This window comes from Eschrichtius robustus, chromosome 7 (assembly GCF_028021215.1).
Source record: "Eschrichtius robustus isolate mEscRob2 chromosome 7, mEscRob2.pri, whole genome shotgun sequence".
Lineage (NCBI taxonomy): Eukaryota > Metazoa > Chordata > Mammalia > Artiodactyla > Eschrichtiidae > Eschrichtius > Eschrichtius robustus.
This window is the reverse complement of record NC_090830.1, coordinates 132,916,467-132,930,870: the sequence shown is the minus strand read 5'-3', so window position 1 is coordinate 132,930,870 and position 14,404 is coordinate 132,916,467.

The window sequence follows — 14,404 nt, the reverse complement described above, 5'->3', positions numbered from 1 at the left end:
ATGCAGGGGAGAGTAGCTACTTCTTCCCCAGATCTAGAGCCAGAATCCTTGGGATCCAAGCCCTGCCCGGCTGCCACCAGAGGCATGGCCTTGGGCGAGTTGTCTGACTTAACCACTGTTTCCCCTGTAAACCAGAGACAATAGTGGTCCCCACCTCCTAGGGTTATTTTGAGAAGGTAATGAATTCATCTCTGACAAGTGCTTAGACCAGTGCCTGGTGCTGCTCAGGGGGTAAAGAGTTGGAGTTTTCCTCCTATTATTGCCACACTGTACGAGTATTGTCTAATTCATATGCTAATTCCAGTTTTCCCACGTAGCAGTTACAGACAAATGGTCTGGCTTTGAAGAACGTCAGACCTGTGCCTGAACCCCTGATCTAGTGCATACTCACTAGCTGTGCCATCTTGTGTAGTGACTTAACCCCCCTGAGCCTTGGTTTGCTCACCTGTAATAGCAGAACCCACCACCCAGGGGTTCTGAGGATGAAACAAGGGAGCACTCACTTGGTGCACAGCCCCAAGGAAGAACTCAGTCCGTGGAAGCCATTAAGATCATCCTGTTCTCGGGATTAAGTCGTCGTTTGTGAAAACTATGTTAAAATCTTAGGAAAACTAGGCTTTGTCTTAATCTGACAGAGACAATAAAAATAACACAGAGTGAGGTAGTGGTTGAATAGATTCTGGAATGCACATGTGAATTTTGAAAGCAGGAAAGAGATCACTCTTTGAAAAATTAGCTCTTGATCTTTTTGTGTGTGTGTGGACTCGGCCCTTATAGGAGATTCTGTATATTTAGCCTTCAAAAATTGCCTAGTGAAATGTTCTCTGTGTTAGAAAAGGTCAAGAATTACGTAAACCTTTGTGTAATTAGTCAGAATCAGAATCCCATTAATAATTATAGCAGGAGTTGGAGCTGTTACTAGATATCCCCATTCTCTCTGTAATGAAAAAAGTCCATTGCTGGGTGATTATCCAATATACAGCATTTCGCTGTTACTCTGAAATTGGGTAATAGTCATGTGTAATCAATTAAAATTCCATAATGTAGAAAATCTCTGCTTCGAGGGTGGGGGATCCAGTGTGCAGGAATGGAGAAACTGGATTAGAAGGGAGAATCTGCAGTGGCCTCAGTGACCCCATAGAGCTCCTTGTGCCTCTTAACACTTGTTCTTCCTGGAGCTGTAGAATCCTTTCGCTTCCTTCTAGACTCTGCTGAGCAGGGCTTGGCGGCGGGGGGCGGGGGGTCTAAAGAGGATGACGCCACTTACGTTACTTTAGAATATGAACAGACAAGTGCCCGCCTCTGTCCTTCATAACACCCTGTGTTAATTGCCAGTAAGAGTCAGAGGTCCATCAGACACTGCCCTTAAACTTGGAGAAGCTGTGGTCAAAAGGGAAAGAGAGTCTTATATAGTTAGTACAAAAATGAGATGGAAAGGGAGTGAGGGAGGGGTGGAATATGTGCTCAGCAGCCTGTCTTGCTAAGTTAGAACCTGGCACTGCAGTGTAGGAGCGGCTGCTCACACTTACATCCACACCAGGGACATGGCCAGCCCTGGGAAGCCCACTGGCAGGAGGCAAGAAAGAACCCTAGGCAGAGGCCCTGGCACCCAACATCTGCTGACAGTCCTCCCTCTGCCAACAAACTCCCACCTCCGTGCTCCCTTCGGGTAAAACTTGGAGGCTTCTATTATCTTGGTATTACCGTTTCCCCCCAAATATGGAAGCAATACATGCTTATAGAAACAGAAAGAAGAAAATTAAAACAAACAAAACAACCACCATCCAAGGTGACTACTTGAATCTTGGTGAATTTATTCCTAATCACTTTCTCTGTTTGCATTTCTTTGTTTGTTTTTAATATACATGTGATCACATAGTATATTTTTATCCTGATTTTTCACTTAACATTGAAATGAATGCATTTTCATGCCTTTATGAAAGTTTTGCACGCAGCAGCTTATGACTGCATAATGTTCTGTTCCACTATAATTCACCTACACATTCCCCTATTGTTTAGGTTGTTTCCTAATCTTTTTATTGTAAATAATTTATAAGAAATGTCTTTGTGCTTAAAATGGCATTTCTAAAACTGGTATCTCTTTAGAGATGTCCTGTAGGATGTTTTAATAGATAAACTTTAAAAAAAAGTATTCTGTGCTCATATAAGTTTGGTAAAGGCTGGGTTGAAAAAATAAGCTTCTTCCCAGCAGGAATTTTCAGAGCCTTCGTACATGATGTATTGTGAATCTCCAACAGAGGGATAGACTTCCCAGAACTGCTGGACCATGGAATCCTTTCTTTTCAAGAATTTATTAGCATGACTGACACTTTTCAATAGAATTAGAATAGTTCATATTTTTTGCAAAAACACATTTGGAATGCCTTTCAGACACATTTTAAATGACTAATGTGTCCCTAATATCAAAACCAGACAAGTGCAGCTCAAGATAGAAAAACTATAGGTCATTCACTTTTAAACAAAAATGCAAAAATCCAAAGGAAAATTTTAGCATATCAATTACAACAGGGTGTAAAATAAATTAAAGATGCAAAGACAATTTAAGAAATCTATTAATGTAAATCATTACATTGAAAGATTAGGAAAATATCTAGTGATCATTTCAGGAGACATCAAGACAGCCTACAAAATTTCTGATTATTCTAGACTTAAATGAAAAGAAATAACTCTTAGAATATATATATATATATATATATATATATATATATATACGTGTGTGTGTGTGTGTGTGTGTGTGTGTTAGCATGCGGTATTTGTTTTTCTCTTTCTGACTTACTTCACTCTGTATGACAGACTCTAGGTCCATCCACCTCACTACAAATAACTCAATTTCGTTTCTTTTTATGGCTGAGTAATATTCCATTGCGTATATGTGCCACATCTTCTTTATCCATTCATCTGTCGATGGACACTTAGGTTGCTTCCATGTCCTGGCTATTGTAAATACTGCTGCAATGAACATTGTGGTACATGACTCTTTCTGAATTATGGTTTTCTCAGGTTATATGCCCACTAGTGGGATTGCTGTGTCATATGGTAGTTCTATTTTTAGTTTTTTAAGGAACCTCCATACTGTTTTCCATAGTGGCTCTATCAATTTACATTCCCACAAACAGTGCAAGAGAGCTGATTTTTTTTTTAAAGTTACTAGAATTCATAAGGTAATATGTAAGGTGGCCCCATACAAGATGAAGTCACAAAATTCACCAGCTTTCCTTTCTTCTAAATTTGAGCATTGTGCTGGATACTCTCCATTTGCCTTCTTGATCCTCTGCCCTCCCTTCTTGCCTGGCTCTGCTCACCTGCAGGGACTTCCTTGCCCTCTGGCTTCCAGCTGGGTTCAGCCAATGGGAACCACTGGCCAGAGGTGGCAGGGTGGCAGGAGGGGGAGACAGGGTATCTTCCTTTCTGCTGGTCTGTGGATGGGCAATGGCTGCTCCTCTACCAAAAGCTCCTCTCCAGCTATCCTCCCCTGAAGCTGTAGCTTTCCCTCCAAGTTCTGTACATAACTCCCTTCCAACCCTTCCAACTCCCTTCCAACTCTGCTTTGGCTCACCCTGGCACGCTTCTCCACTCACTCATTGACTTCTCTTACTTATGCCCACACCTTTATAAACACTTTCTTTTTAAATTTCACTACCTCACTTCAGTATACCATGTGTTTCTCTCCATGACACTGCCACAAGCACCTAGAAATAGAAACTAGAAAATATATTTCACAATGGTAACAAAAGCCACAAATACTTAGAAATGAATTTAACAAAAAAATGCAGTCTCTAAAAGGAGAAAACCAAAGACTCATATTGGATGATATAAAACAAGATCTGAACAAATATTCTTTTTGGATTGGAAAACTTAATACCATAAAAAGTCAATTCTAAATTAATATATGAAAGTCTTCTAATTCTAATTAAAATATCAATGAGTTGTTTCCAAATTGGATGGAATGATACTAAAGCTCAAAGGAAAGAATAAGTGCCCCTAGAATAGCTAAGAAAATTATGGAAAAGAACAGTGAGTACACTTCCTTGCAAAATAATGGGTCGTGATCTAAGCTCTACAATCAAGTCGGCATGGATTCCAGAAGAGACAAAGAGATCAGTGGTACCAAACAGAGAAGACAAAATTAGATCCCAGCAAGTACAAAAATATAATAGATGACAAGGTTTCATTTCAGTGGAAAAAAGATGGATTATTTAATAAATAGTGTCAGTACAATGGATGTCTGAAAGAAGATATAACAGGATCCTTATTTACATCACATTAAAAAATATAATCTAGATGGACTAAAGATTTGAAAGTAAAAAAGTGGAACTCTAAAAATTTCAAAAAAATCTAGAGGTGTATGCATACCATCTAGGGACTGAAAAGGCCTTCTTAATCACCACTGGAAACCTAGAAGTTATAGACAAAATGTATATATGTATAAATTTTATATATATATAAATATATATATAAACTGTGTGTGTGTGTGTATATATATATATATATATATATATATACACACACACACACACACACACACACGGTTTTTAAAACTGGGAAAACAAACTGGGCTCTATACAAAGCCAACAGACAAATGGTAATTTTGGAAAAAATATTTGTAATGTATTTAGGTGCCAGTTTTGCCAGTGGAAACTCTGGAGCAAAACTGGGGCAGATAGAGGTCTTTCTTCCTGTTCCAGTGTATTCTCAGCATGCTCCTGCTGTATGCAGCAGCCAGCAGTGTACAGTACACCAGTGGTGCCACCCCCAGTGAGTTTCAGTGGCCCTACTTCAGCAGGTGGCTTCCAGGAGTTGCGAGGTATACAGTGACAGAGATCCCTGCCAGCCACACTGGCCCCTTGCTGTTCCTCCAGCAAGCCGTGCCAAACACGCACCAACCTCAGAGTCTTCACCAGCTGTCCACTCGTCCCGTGACCCCGTTCCACACTTTCTCCAAGTCTCTGCTCAAATGCCACCTCGGAGATTTCCTTCCTGAGCACCCTGTCTCAAATAGCACTGTCTGCTCCACTGCCTCTGTCGCTCCTGTCCCCTTCTCTTCAGCTCCCCTCTGACTTCCATGTATTTACGTGTTTGTTGTCCATCGACCTCTCCAGAGTGGAAGCTCTGTGAGCACAAGGACTTGCTTTGTTTTGTTCACAGCTGTATACATCTCCCAACAACAGCATCTGGTATATAGGTGTTCAGTAAGTGTTTGTTGAAGGAGTGAGTGAATCACTTTACAGCCACTGGACTAGCAAGAAGTTTAAATAACTCAAAATTAATTCTTAATATTGTTAGGGATGAGCATTAAAAGATATGCACACATTATAAATTGTTCCAACCCTTTTTTTAAGATGCTATCTGGAAACATCTATCCCATTCCTGGGAATCTAATCCACAGAAATAAAAGCAGAAGGACATAAGCACATATATAAGAGAATATTTATTTGTACATTGTTTAGCAAAAAAATAAAAGGGGGAAATTAAATTAAACCCTTCCAGTAGGAGAGTGACTGAATAAATTATGGCACAACCACATTATGAAATATTATGCAACACTTTAAAATGAATTAAAGTCATACCAGTTGTTTTGGAAGGATTTCCATGAGGTTTTGTTGAGTTCAAAAAAGCAAGATTCAGGGACTTCCCTGGTGGTCCAGCAGTTACGACTCTGCGCTCCCAATGCAGGGGCCCCAGGTCAGGGAACTAGATCCCGCATGCAGCAACTAAGGATCCCGCATGGTGCAACTAAAGATCCCACACACTGCAGCAAAGATCCCGTGTGCTGCAACTAAGACCTGGTGAAGCCAAATAAATAAATAAATATGAGGGAAGTTTATAGCAATTCAATCTCACCTCAAGAAACAAGAAAAATCTCAAATAAACAATCTAACCCTACACCTAAAGCAGCTAGAGAAAGAAGAACAAAGAAAATCCAAAGTCCGTAGAAGGAAAGAAATCCTAAAGATGAGAGCAGAAATAAATGAAATAGAAATGAGGAAAACAATAGAAAAGATCAATAAAACTAAAAGCTAGTTCTTTGAGAAGATAAACAAAATTGATAAACCCTTACCCAGACTCATCAAGAAAAAAAGGGAGAATACTCAAATCAATAAAATTAGAAATGAAAAAGGAGAAATCACAACTGACACTGCAGAAATACAAAGGATTATAAGAGACTACTACAAACAACTATATGCCAATAAAATGGACCACCACGAAGAAGTGGACAAATTCTTGGAAAGATACAATTTTCCAAGACTGAACCAGGAAGAATTAGAAAATATAAAGAGACCTATCACAAGTAGTGAAATTGAAACTGTAATTAAAAATCTTCGAACGAACAAAAGTCCAGGACCAGATGGCTTCACAGGCAAATTCTATCAAACATTTAGAGAAGCTAACATGATCCTTCTCAAACTCTTCCAAAAAATTCCAGAGAGAGGAACACTCCCAAATTCATTCTACAAAGCCATCACCCTGATACCAAAACCAGAAAAAGGTATCACAATAAAAGGAAATTATAGACCAATATCACTGATGAATATAGATGAAAAAATCCTCAACAAAATACTAGCAAACAGAATCCAACAACACATTAAAAGGATCATACACCATGATCAACTGGGATTTATCCCAGGGATGCAAGGATTCTTCAATGTATGCAAATCAATCAATGTGATACACCATATTAAAAATTTTAGAATAAAAACCATATGATCATCTCAATAGATACAGAAAAAGCTTTTGACAAAATTCAACACCTATTTATGATAAAAATTCTCCAGAAAGTAAGCATAGAGGGAACCTGCCTCAACATAAAAAAGGCCATATACAACAAACCCACAGCAAACATCATTCTCAATGGTGAAAAACTGAAAGCATTTCCTCTAAGATCAGAAACAAGACAAGAATGTCCACTCTCGCCACTATTATTCAACATACTTTTGGAAGTCCTAGCCATCGCAATCAGAGAAGAAAAAGAAATAAAAGGAATCCAACTCGGAAAAGAAAAAGTAAAACTGTCACTGTTTGCAGATGACATGATACTATACATAGAGAATCCTAAAGATGCCACCAGAAAACTACCAGAGCTAATCAATGAATTTGGTAAAGTTGCAGGATATGAAATTAATGCACAGAAATCTCTTGCATTCCTGTACACTAACGATGAAAGATCAGAAAGAGAAATTAAGGAAACAATCCCATTCACCATTGCAACAAAAAGAATAAAATACCTAGGAATAAACCTACCTAAGGAGGTAAAAGACCTGTACTCAGAAAACTATAAGACACTGATGAAAGAAATGAAAGATGACACAAACGGATGGAGAGATATACCATGTTCTTGGATTGGAAGAATCAATACTGTGAAAATGACTATACTACCCAAAGCAATCTACAGATTCAGTGCAATCCCTATCAAATTCCCAATGGCATTTTTTACAGAACTAGAACAAATCATCTTAAAGTTTGTATGGAGACACAAAAGACCCTGAATAGCCAAAGCAGTCTTGAGGGGAAAAAAACAGAGCTGGAGGAATCAGACTCCCTGGCTTCAGACTATACTGCAAAGCTATAGTAATCAAGACAGTATAGTACTGGCACAAAAACAGAAATATAGATCAATGGAGCAGGATAGAACACCCAGAGATAAACCCACACACCTATGGTCAACTAATCTATGACAAAGGAGGCAAGGATATACAATGGAGAAAAGACAGCCTCTTCAATAAGTGGTGCTGGGAAAACTGGACAGCTACATGTAAAAGAATGAAATTAGAACACTACCTGACACCATACACAAAAATAAACTCCAAATGGAGTAAAGACCTAAGTGTAAGGCCAGACACTGTAAAACTCTTAGAGGAAAACATAGGCAGAACATTCTATGACATAAATCATAGCAAGACCCTTTTTGACCCACCTTCTAGAGAAACGGAAATAAAAACAAAAATACACAAATGGGACCTAATGAAACTTAAAAGCTTTTGCACAGCAAAGGAGAACATAAACAAGACAAAAAGACAGCCCTCAGAATGGGAGAAAATATTTGCAAATGAAGCGACTGGCAAAGGATTAATCTCCAAAATTTATAATGTGATTTTAAGATAAATGATAGTTTAGATCAAGAAGGTAGTAAATGGCTAGCAAATTTGCTTGCCAAAAAGTTTTTACTTATGTGGGAATATCAGGCTCGAAGGCTCATGTACATAAGTTCCATAAACCAGGAGAATTTATACAAAGTTCTGTAAATCAAGATGATAGGCCCATTCATAATGCTGTAATTAAATAATTTGCATCATTAGTATATCATTTTTCAAAAAAGATCTGTTAACACATCTACTGAAGAATTATATTCAGTATGATATGATGCATTCATATGAACATAGTCACTAGCTTGAAAACTTCTGCAATGTAACAATCCATAATAAACAGAGACTGGATAAACAAAGAAAATTATCTATTTGTTGTTATAAGGAAAGAAATTGAATTGTTTGTACAGCCAAATGTTCCTAATGTTTCCAAACTCCATCTTCTCATCAACATGTGTATTTGAGAATGGCGGATTGTGCAAATCCTGATGAGGGTAACCATCGCCTATTTCACAATGAGAGTCAACGTTCATTGAAGAGAGAAGTAATTAATTAACTGCTTTTTTAAAAAAATTTATTTATTTTTTCACACACACACACACAGTATTTTATTTTTACAAGAGATAAATAAACTGACACCAAGCATTGTAAATGGATGACCACAACAAAAGCAACAATGATTGCAATTACCAAACACGAAACACACTCATACTATGTCATAATATTGACATTCAGTCCAGTAATCCTCCACTGTAACAGCTCCTTTACTTTGCAGTGAAAATTGATTTGTATAGTTTTTGCCTCTGAGTCCTTGTGGGATTTTTTTTTTCCACTCAAACAGAAAGTCACAAAAATTATAATCATCCTCATCATTTCACTCAGTCCCATGTAATTAATTTTATTTTTATCCTGATCTTTTGTTATCACTTTTATGAATTCATCAGTTTTCCATTATAGTTCTGAAAATGCTTATTCATTCAGTTCAGCAGTATAGTCACTTACCAGAAACCTGTACTTGTCAGAGTCTTTTACATGAATTCCTTGAAGATGAAACCCTTTTATAGGAACATTTCTGCAAAAGCATCAGAGTACACCCAGAACTGTCTGTAAATGACAAAACACTTAAAAATGACCACGGTTAAAGATTTGATGAAAGTTCATAATAATGCAATTGACAAGGAAATTTAGTTATTTCTGAGATATACATTTTAAAGTAGTAACTACAATTATGACTTACAACATTATACCAGAACATGTAAGATTTTTAGAAATTTTATGTAATGTCTGAAACATTTATATTAACATATTTCCATACAAATAACCCAAAGTTTAGTATGTTGGTTTTTTTTGTTTGTTTGTTTATACTGCAGGTTCTTATTAGTCATCAGTTTTATACACATCAGTGTATACATGTGAACCCAATCGCCCAATTCAGGACACCACCATCCCCACCCCACAGCAGTTTTCCCCCCTTGACGTCCATACGTTTGTTCTCTACATCTGTGTATCAACTTCTGCCCTGCAAACCGGTTCATCTGTACCATTTTTCTAGTTTCCACATACATGAGTTAATATACGATATTTGTTTTTCTCTTTCTGACTTACTTCACTCTGTATGACAGTCTCTAGATCCATCCACGTCTCAACAAATGACTCAATTTCGCTCCTTTTTATGGCTGAGTAATATTCCATTGTATATATGTACCACAACTTCTTTATCCATTCGTCTGTCGATGGGCATTTAGGTTGCTTCCATGACCTGGCTATTGTAAATACTGCTGCAGAGAACATTGGGGTACATGTGTCTTTTTGAATTACGGTTTTCTCAGGGTATACGCCCAGTAGTGGGATTGCTGGATCATATGGTAATTCTATTTTTAGTTTTTTAAGGAACCTCCATACTGTTCTCCATAGTGGCTGTATCAATTTACATTCCCACCAACAGTGCAAGAGTGTTCCCTTTTCTCCACACCCTCTCCAGCATTTACTGTTTCTAGATTTTTAGATGATGGCCATTCTGACTGGTGTGAGATGATACCTCATTGTAGTTTTGACTTGCATTTCTCTAATGATTAATGATGTTGAGTATTCTTTCATGTGTCTGTTGGCCATCTGTATCTCTTCTTTGGAGAAATGTCTATTTAGGTCTTCTGCCCATTTTTGGATTGGGTTGTTTGTTTCTTCAATATTGAGCTGCATGAGCTGTTTATATACTTTGGAGATTAATCCTTTGTCCATTGATTCATTTGCAAATATTTTCTCCCATTCTGAGGGTTGTCTTTTCGTCTTGTTTATGGTTTCTTTTGCTGTGCAAAAGCTTTGAAGTTTCATTAGGTCCCATTTGTTTATTTTTGGGTTTATTTGCATTACTCTAGGAGGTGGATCAAAAAAGATCTTGCTGTGATTTATGTCAAAGAGTGTTCTTCCTATGTTTCCCTCTAAGAGTTTTATAGTGTCCGGTCTTACATTTACGTCTCGAATCCATTTTGAGTTTATTTTTGTGCATGGTGTTAGGGAGTGTTCTAATTTCATTCTTTTACATGTAGCTGTCCAGTTTTCCCAGCACCACTTATTGAAGAGACTGTCTTTTCTCCATTGTATATCTTTGCCTCCTTTGTCATAGATTAGTTGACCATAGGTGCGTGGGTTTATCTCTGGGCTTTCTATCTCGTTCCATTGATCTATGTTTGTGTTTTTGTGCCAGTACCATATTGTCTTGATTACTGTAGCTTTGTAGTATAGTCTGAAGCCAGGGTGTCTGATTCCTCCAGCTCCGTTTTTTTCCCTCAAGACTACTTTGGCTATTCGGGGTCTTTTGTGTCTCCATACAAATTTTAAGATGATTTGTTCTAGTTCCGTAAAAAATGCCATTGGGAATTTGATAGGGATTGCACTGAATCTGTAGATTGCTTTGGGTAGTATAGTCATTTTCACAGTATTGATTCTTCCAATCCAAGAACGTGGTATATCTCTCCATCTGTTTGTGTCATCTTTAATTTCTTTCATCAGTGTCTTATAGTTTTCTGAGTACAGGTCTTTTACCTCCTTAGGTAGGTTTATTCCTAGGTATTTTATTCTTTTTGTTGCAATGGTGAATGGGATTGTTTCCTTAATTTCGCTTTCAGATTTTTCATCATTAGTGTATAGGAATGCAAGAGATTTCTGTGCATTAATTTCATATCCTGAAACTTTACCAGATTCATTGATTAGCTCTAGTAGTTTTCTGGTGGCATCTTTAGGATTCTCTATGTATAGTATCATGTCATCTGCAAACAGTGACAGTTTTACTTCTTCTTTTCCAATTTGTATTCCTTTTATTTCTTTTTCTTCTCTGATTGCCGTGGCTAGGACTTCCAAAACTATGTTGAATAATAGTGGTGAGAATGGACATCCTTGTCTCGTTCCTGGTCTTAGAGGAAATGCTTTCAGTTTTTCACCATTGATAATGATGTTTGCTGTGGGTTTGTCATATATGGCCTTTATTATGTTGAGGCAGGTTCCCTCTATGCCCACTTTCTGGAGAGTTTTTATCATAAATAGGTGTTGAATTTTGTCAAAAGCTTTTTCTGCATCTATTGAGATGATCATATGGTTTTTATTCTTCAGTTTGTTAATATGGTGTATCACATTGATTGATTTGCATATATTGAAGAATCCTTGCATCCCTGGGATAAATCCCACTTGATCGTGGTGTATGATCCTTTTAATGTGTTGTTGGATTCTGTTTGCTAGTATTTTGTTGAGGACTTTTGCATCTATATTCATCAGTGATATTGGTTTGTAATTTTCTTTTTTTGTAGTGTCTTTGTCTGGTTTTGGTATCAGGGTGATGGTGGCCTCATAGAATGAGTTTGGGAGTGTTCCTTCCTCTGCAATTTTTGGGAAGAGTTTGAGAAGGATGGGTGTTAGCTCTTCTCTAAATGTTTGATAGAATTCACCTGTGAAGCCATCTGGTCCTGCACTTTTGTTTGTTGGAAGATTTTTAATCACAGTTTCAATTTCATCACTTGTGATTGGTCTGTTCATATTTTCTGTTTCTTCCTGGTTCAGTCTTGGAAGGTTATACCTTTCTAAGAATTTGTCCGTTTCTTCCAGGTTGTCCATTTTACTGGCATAGAGTTGCTTGTAGCAGTCTCTTAAGATGCTTTGTATTTCTGCAGTGTCTATTGTAACTTCTCCTTTTTCATTTCTAATTTTATTGATTTGAGTCCTCTCCCTCTTTTTCCTGATGAGTCTGGCTAATGGTTTATCAATTTTGTTCATCTTCTCAAAGAACCAGCTTTTAGTTTTATTGATCTTTGCTGTTGTTTTCTTTGTTTCTATTTCATTTATTTCCACTCTGATCTTTATGATTTCTTTCCTTCTGCTAACTTTGGGTTTTGTTTGTTCTTCTTTCTGTAGTTCCTTTAGGTGTAAGGTTAGATTGTTTACTTGAGATTTTTCTTGTTTCTTGAGGTAGGCTTGTATAGCTATAAACTTCCCTCTTAGAACTGCTTTTCCTGCATCCCATAGGTTTTGGGTCATCGTGTTTTCATTGTCATTTGTCTCTAGGTATTTTTTGATTTCCTCTTTGATTTCTTCAGTGATCTCTTGGTTATTTAGTAACCTATTGTTTAGCCTCCATGTGTTTGTGTTTTTTCCGTTTTTTTCCCTGTAATTCATTTTTGATCTCATAGCGTTGTGGTCAGAAAAGATGCGTGATATGATTTCAATTTTCTTAAATTTACTGAGGCTTGATTTGTGACCCAAGATGTGATCTATCCTGGAGAATGTTCCGTGCGCACTTGAGAAGAACGTGTAATCTGCTGTTTTTGGATGGAATGTCCTATAAATATCAATTAAATCTATCTGGTCTATTGTGTCATTTAAAGCTTCTGTTTCCTTATTTATTTTCATTTTGGATGATCTGTCCATTGGTGTAAGTGAGGTGTTAAAGTCCCCCACTATTATTGTGTTACTGTCGATTTCCTCTTTTATAGCTGTTAGCAGTTGCCTTATGTATTGAGGTGCTCCTATGTTGGGTGCATATATATTTATAATTGTTATATCTTCTTCTTGGATTGATCCCTTGATCGTTATGTAGTGTCCTTCCTGGTCTCTTGTAACATTCTTTATTTTAAAGTCTATTTTATCTGATATGAGTATGGCTACTCCAGCTTTCTTTTGATTTCCATTGGCATGGAATATCTTTTTCCATCCCCTCACTTTCAGTCTGTATGTGTCCCTAGGTCTGAAGTGGGTCTCTTGTAGACAGCATATATATGGGTCTTGTTTTTGTATCCATTCAGCAAGCCTGTGTCTTTTGGTTGGAGCGTTTAATCCATTCACATTTAAGGTAATTATCGATATGTATGTTCCTATGACCATTTTCTTAATTGTTTTGGGTTTGTTTTTGTAGGTCCTCTTCTTCTCTTGTGTTTCCCACTCAGAGAAGTTCCTTTAGCATTTGTTGTAGAGCTGGTTTGGTGGTGCTGAATTCTCTTAGCTTTTGCTTGTCTGTAAAGCATTTGATATCTCCATCGAATTTGAATGAGATCCTTGTGGGGTAGAGTAATCTTGGTTGTAGCTTCTTCCCTTTCATCATTTTAAGTATATCATGCCACTCCCTTCTGGCTTGTAGAGTTTCTGCTGAGAAATCAGCTGTTAACTTTATGGAAGTTCCCTTGTATGTTATTTGTCGTTTTTCCCTTGCTGCTTTCAATAACTTTTCTTTGTCTTTAATTTTTGCCAATTTTATTACTATGTGTCTCGACGTGTTTCTCCTTGGGTTTATCCTATATGGGACTTGCTGCGCTTCCTGGACTTGGGTGGCTATTTCCTTTCCCATGTTAGGGAAGTTTTTGACTATAATCTCTTCAAATATTTTCTCTGGTCCTTTCTCTCTCTCTTCTCCTTCTGGGACCCCTATAATGCGAATGTGGTTGCGTTTAACGTTGTCCCAGAGATCTCTTAGGCTGTCTTCATTTCTTTTCATTCTTTTTTCTTTAGTCTGTTCTGCAGCAGTGAATTCCACCATTCTGTCTTCCAGGTCACGTATCTGTTCTTCTGCCTCAGTTATTCTGCTATTGATTCCTTCTAGTGTAGTTTTCATTTCAGTTATTATATTGTCCATCTCTGTTTTTGTTTGTTCTTTAATTCTTCTAGGTCTTTGTTAAACATTTCTTGCATCTTCTCGATCTTTGCCTCCATTCTTTTTCTGAGGTCCTGTATCATCTTCACTATCATTATTCTAAATTCTTTTTCTGGAAGGTTGCCTATCTCCACTTCATTTAATTGTTTTTCTGGGGTTTTATCTTGTTCCT